Genomic DNA, 12,084 nt, shown 5'->3' with positions numbered 1-12,084 from the left:
TCGGATTTTTTCGCAGTCGTGATAGGATTTTTGGTCAAGCAGGGTGTGTGTGTCCTGCACGGCGGCTTCGCCTTCTCCCCTGTGCAGCTGCCCCCGGTGGTGATGGTGGCAGGAGGTGAATGAATGCCCCATGGTGGCACCCTCCACCCCATCCTCACCCAGAGCGACGCACTTTCCTGAGGAAAAAGAATAAAAATAAACACCATAAAATGTAAAATATTCTTCCCCTCTTTTAATATTCTTCCTTTTTTTTTTTTTTTTTAACTCTGAATTTTCGGGGAATCTCATGGATGACTTTGAATGTCTGCCATGGCAGTAATTTGCACTACTTGTGTCCTGAGACATTTTCAATGTTCTGTACGCTGAATATCAGCATAATAAAGTGATTCCCTACAAGTCAAACTGGATTCATGAGTAGTTCCTGTAATTTCAGCTAACGACAGCTGAGCTAGGTACAGTCGTTCAGTAGTACCAGACCACAGCCAGCACTGGATATCCATTCCTGGATATCCTGGCCATAAAATCATGGTGCATAAATTCATCATCTCAGGTATCAGATGTTATCTCCGAAAGTTAAGGCATCCACTCGAGGGGTCCTCTGGTGCACTTGAAATGGTCAATGCTCTTCATAGTAGAAAGTGAGCGTGATTCCCAACCTCTTTGTTTTATTGCTGGGATTGCCCCGGCCCAGATGCAGGACCTTGCACTTGGCCTTGTTGAACCTCACGAGGTTCGCACAGGCCCACCTCTCAAGCCCGTCCAGGTCCCTCTGGATGGCATCCCTTCCCTCCAACGTGTCAACCGCACCACACAGCTTGGTGTCATCATCAAACTTGCTGAGGGTGCACTCGATCCCACTGTCCATGCCACCAACAAAGATGTTAAATAGCTCTGGTTCCAGTACTGACCCCTGAGGGACGCCACTTATCACTGATCTCCACCTGCACACTGAGCCATTGATCACAACTCTTTGAATGCTACCATCCAGCCAGTTCCAAACAAAAGATGTTGGTTGATCATTTTGCAACAAAGTCAGAGTATAAAGGGATGGAAAATCAGAACTACCGTGTGGCTTATACCGACAAAGTGAATAAATAAATAAATAAATAAAATCAGTAGCTTAGGCTGGCAACTTGTTTTTAAGAACAGTGAAGCTGCCTACCATGGACCAGGACACGTACTGTTCTCATGTTCATGGGCAACACCTAAGATACTGCAGAGTAACTGGATAGCAACTTTAACAAACGGGCCCCCTAGAAGCAAGCCTGAAAATGTAGACTGTCTCTATATTAGCCAATTAAAGATGGTGTTGAGTTCACCTGACATGGGATAACCCACTCCAGTTAATCTTTGAAACAAGGCAGCGCCATCCAAATTGCCTACTGAGAATAGTCCTGTGCCCATGCTACTTCTCAAACTGTGAAGTGTGCCGTTTGGTCCAGGCCAAACCTCTGGCAGGGACCATTTGAATAGTTTGAACAGATAAAAACACCTTCACTCTTTAGGTCTGCTCTGTTAGCCAGAGCTCATATCTGTGTGTTTTTTTTTTTTTTTTTTTTTTCTCTTTTCCAGGTGGGTGCCACAAAAGTTTCTCTGGAGTAGGAGTGAACCTGCCAAAATCCATCTTCGTTGCATGGGGGCAGAAGTTTTGCTTTTGGCAGTGTGATGTTTGATTCCCAGGAGTCGTTTAATACCCAAGAGATCTTATTCAGACTGGCAGCACATGGCCCAGGGCAGGTCAAGGAGAAAGGTGAGAGCTTGCACATTTGTTTTGAGTGCTGTACGTGACCTGGACAGGAGGGGGAGAAGTTTGACAACGCCGAGGGGCCCTCTGCAGAAACCAGCAATGTTTTTAACTTTTATTTAAAGTAGTGTTTTAGGGTTTGGCACGTAAGCAGTGCTACCACACATTTAGAACCCATGCCATGCATTTTGTTGGCTATCACCATTTCTTCTGTTGAACCGCGTCCTGCTGATTTTTCACGAGTCAGCAGCTATGTCAGTGCCTGCCATTTTCTATCTTTCTTTGTTGCTCTGCTCGTTTTATTCCATCTAATGCTGAGTACAGATACTCAAATTGTCTGCAATTAGGTGAAGACCTAATCTGTTTCTTTTTAAAAAATTAAATTAACTGTTTACACAGACATAACTGAAAAAAAAAGTCATATGATTTAGAATCAAAATTAACAACTATGTTACTAGACTCAAATCTTACAGTATAAAAACCTTATGAGGGGGTTGCCAGCCCTTTCACACAAAAATACTATTCTTGGGAAACGAAAACAGACGACGTGAAAAGAGATCATCTTGGAGCAAAGTTCCCAAACCGCAATTCAATGTCATAACCCAAACTTTCTTACTGACCTGTTTATCAAAAACTGTAGATGGTGATAGTTCTCACGATAGTGTTTTGCTTACTTTTTTTCATTTACATTTTCATCATTTCTACAGCAACATGACCAGTAGGGTCTAGTTTAGAAGATATTTTATTACAGAATCATTGATGTTCCCAACAACCCACCTCACAAATGTTTTGCAACAATATCCATATGGCCAGCTGTCAAACTGTCCCCATCACCCCATCCAAACACAGTCCCATCTACATACCCCAAACTCCTACTGTTGTGCTACCTAATTAAAAAATAAAAATAAAAAAAAACTTATTTTGCATTAGATATGTATGATTGCACATTTTCTACTCCCACTGTTGTTATGCTAACCAGCAGTGTCCAGTGCAAATCTTTTGGAGCCCAGTTCTTTTCTACTTGCATATCTACAGCTCCTAAAAAGAAAGTAAACAGGGTGATGCCAGCATCTTGTCTCTCCTTCAAACTGCCCCATTCATCCTTCAAGTCTAGGATGCTTGGACCTCGGCGGATAGCAGGGATCAGCACAAAATGTCCCTTCTCTGCTCCCAGCTCTTACTGTTAATTTATCCATAATCTTATTTACTGCTTGCATCGCCAGTCTGATTGAATCCTCATATAATGTAGTCTTTATATATATTCATAGCTTGTTTTCTTGATGTTTCAATTTCTTAAAAAAATCTACTTGAATATTTTTTAAAACTTTAATTTACACAGTTTTCAGATTTCTCCATCACTTAACTCAGTTCCTTTACTGACCTGGCTTTCCGAGAAGTCTTGACTGGTTTACACTTCTGTTGTAGTGTATTTGTGTCATTGCATCCACCTTCTCTTTGGATGACTGTTTTGCAGTAACTTTCTCTGCTCCATGCTTTATATTAGCTCATTAAATATTTTCCAGCCGGGTTATACTGAGACTTTTTTCTGACTGTGATGCACGGATACCTCTGTATTTACTATAAATAGCAAGGTAAATGTTCTGTGCTAGCCTTTAAATTCCTTCAGGCTCCACAGTGAGTAAAGCATGACTCATGCACTGAAGAGAGGTTCAGGGGGCTATTTTGGAATACATTCTCTGTCTCTCAATGTTAATTTATTTAAATAGCGAGGTTACATCCCTTGTGACATCCTAAGTCACTCTGGCTCCACTTGTGCTTTTGGATACTGGATTTAGTTCCCAACCTCCCTGCCCAAATCTCTAGTACACAAGAGATACAACTTCACAGTCATCTTTAATTTATCTCGACAGGTCTGCCTCTCACTGCATGCATCTTCTTCAGTACGTTTAGGATGCCATAGTGAACATGCTCGCTACTTCCTTTTTCCATTTTATATCTTATTTTCAGTCCCTGAGCATCCATCATTTCTCAGGCTACATATCAAGGAAGGATCTGCTCTGTCCCTGTGCTAGACTTCTCTGAAAGGATGCCACACTTCTACTCTGTTAGAAGATGTTCCAGGTGCTTTAAAAATTTTTGCCTGACATTCTGAGGCTCTGGAGTTTTCTGACCTTTTTTTTTTTTTTTTTAACACTAATAATTTTTGAGTATTTGACCAGTGTTAGACAGAGAAGCTGTGGATGCCCCATCCCTGGAGGTGTTCAAGGCCAGGCTGGATGGGGCTTTGGGCAACCTGGTCTGGAGGGAGGTGTCCCTGCCCGTGGCAGAGGGGTGGAACAAGATGGTCTTTAAGGTCCCTTCCAACCCAAACCATTCTGTGAGTCTGTGACTCTGTATTAACAAGTTCTCATAGATTTGAGAAATTAGAGCCTGGAAAAAAAAAAAAGGAGAGAGAGAGACTGGAATTTCTACCATGGGAAAGAAAAGCAGAACTCAGCCAGTTTTGTGTGCAGAGCAGCAGCAACCAAGCAGTTAACACAAACATCCTGGCTGATCAGCATAAACATAGCTTCAGCTCAGCCACTGAATGATTGTTTCTAAACAAAGAGACAGGGGAAGATTTGAAAAATTGAGCATCAGGGCTTAAAAAGTAGAATCAATTTGTAGACTGAGTATATTCTGCTGCACAAGTAACCCTTCTTTTGTTTTCCTATTGTAATGTCTATCTTTACCATATTTAAATTGTGAGCTTCTGAAACACCTAAACCAGTTTATCAGTCTGTCTACATGTATAGATACTGATGTTCTCTTTTCTTGGAAATTATTACCACTAAATTAATTTACAAGAAGAAAATTTGTTACATATTTGCTGCATTTCTTATACTCTTTTGAGATTAACCCATTTCGTACCCACACAGCGGTAAAGAATAGCATCCTTTCTTATCAAGTGATCTGTGGGTAACTGAAAATCTTCATTAACCCCCAAAATATTGCTACGCAAAATAAAATTAAACCACATAAAACCTAGTCAAATCTACGTATCTAGGATTTTTATCTATTTTTGAACCACATAAAGAATTAATTATCAGATTCAGAGTAATGCAAAGAAGGTTTAAAATATTTTTTATAAGGAGTATCTCTTATTGTCAGAAAATTTAACAATATGATTCTGTCTGCATTAAAGGAAACCCACCACAGCATAAAGATTTTCTTCAGCCTTTTCAGCGTTTATTTAGGGATACTGAATAATACAGACTTGGCCAGGCAGATTTCCCATGTTTAGCCTATGACTTGATGATGAAAAAATGTCCTATTCAGTACTGACACACACAGAGATTTCAAATACCCAGCCGTTGTGTAAAACAGTCTGTAAGATTCCAACCTAAAAGTAATTGGCAGCTGTGTTAGGGTTACCCAGAGCACTTCCACTGTTACAAGTGGAAACCCAAAAAACAAGTGCTCAGGAGTATCCAGTGTGCCCAATCTAGCCACTAAACCTGCACCTATCTTTTAAGCTCTTCTTTCAAAAGGAATAGTTTCCTATGGGATTATTGGAAAGAGGTAGGTATCATCCTGCTGGCCTCCAAAAGGACATCCAGTCTGTGTAAATTTAGGTGCCTGCGTAGCTGAGTTATTTTCCATTTGTTTACCTCAAGATTGTTTGTTTTTCTGTTTTGTTTTGTTTTCAAATGCAGATGGTGCACGGAAGTGAAAACTTAAACATTTTTGCAAGTTAGGGGAAAAGAGTGTCCCTTGTATGTAATACCAGGTCCTGTTCCCTGTTATGAATTAACACCAACATAAGGAGTTAGAGGTAAATCCCACATTCCTTATGCAAGCAAAACTCCAAATTAATTGGAAGCTGCTTAAGTAAGACCTACAAAATCAAGACTATTAACATACTAGCTAATTCTTTAGCCGCCTTCCTACTGGAAACTAAATACTTGGATTACTTTGTCTTATTCCTTAGTATTTTGTCTTTCTATTACTTTCATTTTGTTATAGCATCGCCTTTGGCTGAGGGTAGAAGCAGAAACTGTGTTAAAGAGGCCACACTAACAAGTTTATTAAAAAGCAACAGCGAAAAGTTCAAATAAAGACCCCTCTTCCCATTAAGTCTTCTCTAAAACTGCATTGGTTTCACTGGAAGCAAAATATAGCCTCAGAACTTAAGCCTCAAAGCCCATCCTCCAGCACTGTTGACATCAGTTCCTAGTGTAGCTCTCCTTAAAATTCAGCCTTGCTGATAAAGCTGTTGATTTAGTTTCAGACTGCAGAACTAGAATAACTATTGCCACCAGCATCTTGGTAATCTTTCTTCAGACCACCTACATGAATATGTAGAGATCTTATACACCCATTATTGTTTGGAAAACTACGTGGTACTTCTGCAGAAAAAATAATAATAATAAGCAGCTTTTAAATAACCAGTAAAATTGCCTGCAATATAGACATATGGAGTAGAAGAGATTACTACATTTTCACTTGGAAGTAAGAAACCAAGTATATTAGTTACATAATTGACTACACAGAACTTTCACAACAACAAAGTTATTAGACTAGGTTGCAGACCTAACATTTTTATAACAAATCCAGTAACACCATAGTGAATCTAAATGGATCCACTTGGTATACCTTACTCTTATATTTTAGGTGGTATTAATGCATTCACCAAAAAAAAAATAGAACACAGTGTCCCAAATACTTTCAAAAGTAAATGTGTTCTTTTTATATATATTTATTATACTTATTTCTTATGAGCCCGCTGCTTACACGGATATCTGAATGGTATCACGTGCTTTGGTGCATGTAGTTTTGCCTTTTCAATGAAATAAATGTATACTGTTAAACATGGGCACAAATAATGGCAGATATTTAATTACATATTGAGTGTTGAGTACCTGTGCAGGTATTGAGCACCTTACCAATTTATGATGAATGCGATGATCTCCATGATAACCTGACACTCCATGCCAGTGTTCTTCCAAGGTCTTCTAGTCCAAACTTAGGCAAAAGTAGACTTTGAAAGCAGCACAAAGCAAAGCTCCAGCAGGCAGGTACGATGGTTGTAATGACAGTCATCATGGGTAAAATCACTGCTAGTATTTCTCTTTGCTCTTTGTCCTTGCCGTTTGTTCTCTGGCAGCCTGAATACTCTTGTTTCCTTCCTCTCTCAACTGCATAGCACAGGGTGCACACACTGCAGCCTTCACCTTGCAAGGAAAGCTACCAAGCAACAGGCATCTATAGGCAGATTCTAGAGGACAGGGAAATAAAACAAAATTAGCATAGTTTAACTGCAGAAAATTGGTCAGTTGCACAGCAAAAATACTGAATTTTCCATTTCAGAGAGCGAGCCAAGTCCTATTTTAGAATAACAGAAAAATCCCATGTGTTACAGCTGTCGCAGCCTACAATCACCTACCATTTCAAAGATCTTTTTCAACAATCCTAAAGAGTGGAAGTCTCAAAGCAACAGAGGACTTTTTTTCTACAAATTCCACAGCTGAGGGGTCACATCATACAAAGAACTCTCAAAGTGGATTAGTTTGTGTGCCTAGTTTGAAGCGCTTATTATATTCCAACAGATTTATTTGATATTTTATTAATTTTTTAAAAAAAATCTGTCTTTTCCCTGTTCCCTGTGCAAGGTCTCTATTTGAATGCAAAGTCTTTCTCTTACTCTTGAGGACAAACAAACTTCTATGCCCAAAGGATCACTTAAATTCCAAGTTTAAGGTTGATATTTCTGTTCCTCAGGAATAAAGCATCTTTCTAAAAAGGTAGAGGAAGATAGGGGTTTGGGGAGGCTGTTTTCCATACATTCCTTCATGCACAAAATTTCTTTGCCTTCATGTATTTTAAATATATATATTTTTTTAAATAAATAGAAATACTTTTTTAAAAATAAAACAATAGCATGTAGCAACAAAGCTACAACTTCACATACAGTTCTCCCTCTGGTAAGAGTAGGAGAGAAAGAACCAAGCACGTGGAACAAATTCATAATATTGGATGAATCACTCGAAGTTGTTTACACATTAGAGAAGTGAGGCTAGTACAAGAAACTACATAGAACAAAACTATATAGAGTGGCAGTGATAGTAGAACAAAGTAAATACACCAGAAGAGTAATAAATGAAAAAATACATTTGTTGTTGATTAAAACGTCTAGTTGGTTGATGTGATTAGAAAGACAATGGAAAAAATCAAGCAATTTTAAATGTGCTTTTCCGTGACAGTAAATCATGCTTAGGGTTTAAAATTTCACAGTATCATCACTCAAGGACCTCTTGCAGAGAGGTGAACAGAGTATTTTCTGCAAGAAAATGCAGTTTCATGGTAGTGGCAGAGCCTCCAGCAGCCCTTTGGTGGCAAGTAGCGAGCAGGCAGCACCTCCGTGGTACGCCTGCTCATCCAGCTCGACTGAACTCACTCCCTAGCAGGAGGGAGCAGGTGATGCTCTCAGGGAACAGAGCCAAGAGCATGAATTTATTTACACGTCTGGGAACTTCTCATTTCTGCTTTGTATGTCTACAACAGCCTGCAAATTGCACACGGGGAGCTGAGAAAGCAGAAGCTGTAGCAGAGCAGTACACAGCAGGTAGTCTGAAAAAGGGAGGGACAGCCCCAGCAGTCCTCAGAAATACGCTGCGTAGGCTGCCATCCCCACCTCCTCAATCTCCTCGTCTGCCTTCCCCGTTCACCTACGACATTTCTAGTCCACTTGGACAGTTTCTGGGTCCAAGGAACCACTTACTGATGCTCATTTTCCCTTTCCCACTACTATATCCTCCCCCTGTTCTGTCTCCTCCATAGGCATTCATTGTGTTACCACCTGCAGAGATTCCCCAGCTCCAGATATGTGGGCATCCCTTGTAGGTAGCAGTAATTCAATCATAAGAGTAAGAGCAGTAACCTGGGGCCACAGACTGCTAATGTCCTGCTAATGCCGCCATAGCTCACTTCTTCCCCTCTCTTGTATCCTACACAGCCAGCCCCAGTACTTTCCACACTACTTTTCACCCATGTCATATTTACTGACCTGCTTATTCTGCATCTCTGACATTTTAGATGATTACAAATACATCTGTTCCTACAGATTATTGGCTTCAGAGGGAAAAGACTTGCCCTTTCATTTACCCTTAATGAAATTTACCCTTAAAACCCTTAATTTACCCTTACCATGACTTCCCATTTCATTTACCCTTCTTCAAAGTGTTTTCCTTCTGTGATTTTTATTGAGCATTTTCCTCCTGGTCAGGTAGAAAAATACCTGCTTTCAGTTATAAGGTTTCTGTCACCCACAATAAGCTAAAGTCAGACTCATTCACTTTTTTTTTTTAAGGTTGCTATGACAGACTCCTCAAAGTTCAAGTGTAATAGCCTGAATATACATGAGTTTTCGTTAGCAGCCAAAGCAAATGTCAGAAACTCATTCCGTAAGACATTTTTGAACTTCAAAAAAGACTGAAAAACTGCCTGGCAGAGATTCTGCAAAACCAACCAAATTTTAATATCAATTTGGTTTTGCTGTTAGGACTCTACTAGCCATTTTGCAACCACATTTACTTCAGGATCTTATCTTTCCCATGCTGCATAGGACTAACAAGTCAGTTGGCTAGAATATCTGGATACCTGTATGAAAACTCCTCAGCAAATGAGATAGCTCTGGAAATTCAACAGCGCAATTTCTGTACTGCTTTTATGACTGGAAATCATTTTTCATCAGTGGCAATTTGCTATTTTTAATTGTGGTCTACCGATAATGGGTTGACTGTAAGAAGCTTGCTGCTAGCCTACAAAATAGACTGGTCCCACAATTACAAAAAATAAAATATGCTCTACGATATACTTTTTTCGCATTGTTTTTCTTTTATTTTACCAGGTTTTAGAGCCAAAAGGAAACTGATTTAAACTGCCTGCATAAGAGAGGCCACAGAATTTCATCCACTGTATGGATGAAACTAAGCTAAAGTTGGGATAAGATATCTGTTTTAGAAAAAAGTTGATCTTACGATGTTTCAGTTAAACTCAAATTCAAGTTTTCTGGAGTAAACTGGAAGTAAAAGGGAGATCTGGTTGTGCTAAAACTTAGTAAAGCCCACACACCGTGGCCACAAGAACATGGAACATATTACCTACCTGAAATTTGCAGCAAGACTTTGCAAACAGTCCTTCAGGTCAATGTTTATTTATTTACATATTACAGTGAAACTGGGGCTGGCAAAGACCACTGTTTACTCTGTTAGATTTACCACACAGCAAAATTTAGTCCTTTTCCCTTATAGTTTGGGTGTAACAACTTACAAAGTCCAATTTTGTTGTCTTTTTGCTAAGAGTATCTTAGCTAAATGCAACAGAAATACAAAAGAGTTGCAGAGAATGGCCTGCTAAAGAAAGTTGCAGAATATTTCACTGTGGTCTGTACAAAGAAGTTCTAAAATTGTCTGTATGCTTTCCACTTGTTTTTGTTGGTTTTCTTTTTCTTTTATTAGTGCTAGTTAGTTCCAAGTTTCTTGCCTTGTTTTCCTCTTTACGGGTGTGGACATATATTTAGTTTTTATGTCTACATTGACATGACCTCAGCCTGACAGTACGTTATGGGAAGCTGGAAGATTTATTGGCAGAAGAGAGCCTGCTGGAAAAAAAAAAGCTGGGTAGTGGTAATTGGAGAATGAGTCAGTGTCTGGAGTCCAGCTGTGCTTGCTGCACAAGCCTGACTGGAGCTGTTACTCAGATCTGTTCAACTATCTGAAACTGGCTTTTTAAAAAAAGGATAGGCTTTATGTATGCTGGCTACATTTTTGGCTAAGAACACTGGTACAAAGGCAGCAAATTGTCTTTCTTCCTTCTCACTGTTATTAATATTGCAGTGGATTGCAGGAGCCATGCTCTCGGAGAAGGAATTCATTCCACACACCAGCACATCTGAAGGATGCTATGGCATCAACATCTTAAAATGCAGCAATGGTAGTTGGATATGTAATAAGTTCTGTGACTAATAGTATAGAAACACCTACATCCTGACCCTGGGAGGGAAAGTAGTGTTACTTCTTACCGCGCTCGTTTACAGTGGTAGGAGCTTAAGAAGCACAGCATCAGTTCCCAGTTGGCATTATTTTAACTAGCAGGTTGAATTATGAGGCTTGCTGCATCGGCATGCCAACAACTGAAGTTCTAACCTTTGAACAACACAGTATGTTAAGGAAAGAAATCATTTAAATGTCTTTAGAGAATGTTGTCAAATTGAATATTGAATTTGAACCAAATTTTATAAAACTAAGTTCTTACAAATCTTTTAATCTCTTTCACCATACAGATAGAAACAGTTGCTTCTAAAGGAAACATTTCTCACAGATCACAGCAAGAACCTTAGAGTGATACAGTGGATATATCGTACCTGATTTTATCGTCAAGACTGAAAGAAAAAAAATATTAATTGTGAATCATTTACATCTTTCCATTTCTTTTTGTTTTAATAATCCGTGAAAGTTTTAAAAACATGGTTAAGGATCCTTCCCTTCCCTTCCCTTCCCTTCCCTTCCCTTCCCTTCCCTTCCCTTCCCTTCCCTTCCCTTCCCTTCCCTTCCCTTCCCTTCCCTTCCCTTCCCTTCCCTTCCCTTCCCTTCCCTTCCCTTCCCTTCCCTTCCCTTCCCTTCCCTTCCCTTCCCTTCCCTTCCCTTCCCTTCCCTTCCCTTCCCTTCCTTCTCCTTAAAGCATCTAGGACCTGGAGTAATTCCTGAGCTCTGTATGGCATTAGAAATAAATCACTTAGTCTATGATAAGAAGGACGCACAACTTGGCTTCATATGGGTCGTTGTCTTTTTTGTCCCCAGTGTGCCTACAACCCTCTGCCCAGGGCTCCATTTCACACACAATAACCTCACGCTTTCCCCATTCTTTTTTCCCAGGTCTTTCTTTTCTTCCTTCCAGAAAAAAGTAGTACATGTGCTGAGCATTGCCTGAAGGCTGATCAACTGTGCAGTGGTGATCAAATGTGACAGAGCTTTCTGCTGTCTCGCCCCTGGTGAGATCATTAGCTAAGTGTTCTTAATGATCTAAGTGTTATTATCTAAGTGTTATTATCTAATTATCTAACTGTTCTTAATATCTAATCATTATCTTTCTTCTACTGTCTTCTACTGTCTTTCTTCTACTGAGTTGCCAATTTTCAGACAACATGTTGAATGTTGCCGCCTTTGAGAAGTTTACCCATCTATATTATTTGGTTTAATTTGGCCAGTGGTTTCCAAAGTTACTGGGGAAAAGACATTGGGACAGAGAAGGGCTAAGTAGTTTAAAGATGCATAGATACCAAACCAACATAGCCACAAAAGTGATGGAAAAAAGAGATCGTCAGTTCACATCCACAAAAA

Source organism: Cygnus olor, chromosome 3 (assembly GCF_009769625.2).
Source record: "Cygnus olor isolate bCygOlo1 chromosome 3, bCygOlo1.pri.v2, whole genome shotgun sequence".
NCBI lineage: Eukaryota > Metazoa > Chordata > Aves > Anseriformes > Anatidae > Cygnus > Cygnus olor.
This window is presented reverse-complemented; position numbering follows the sequence as displayed.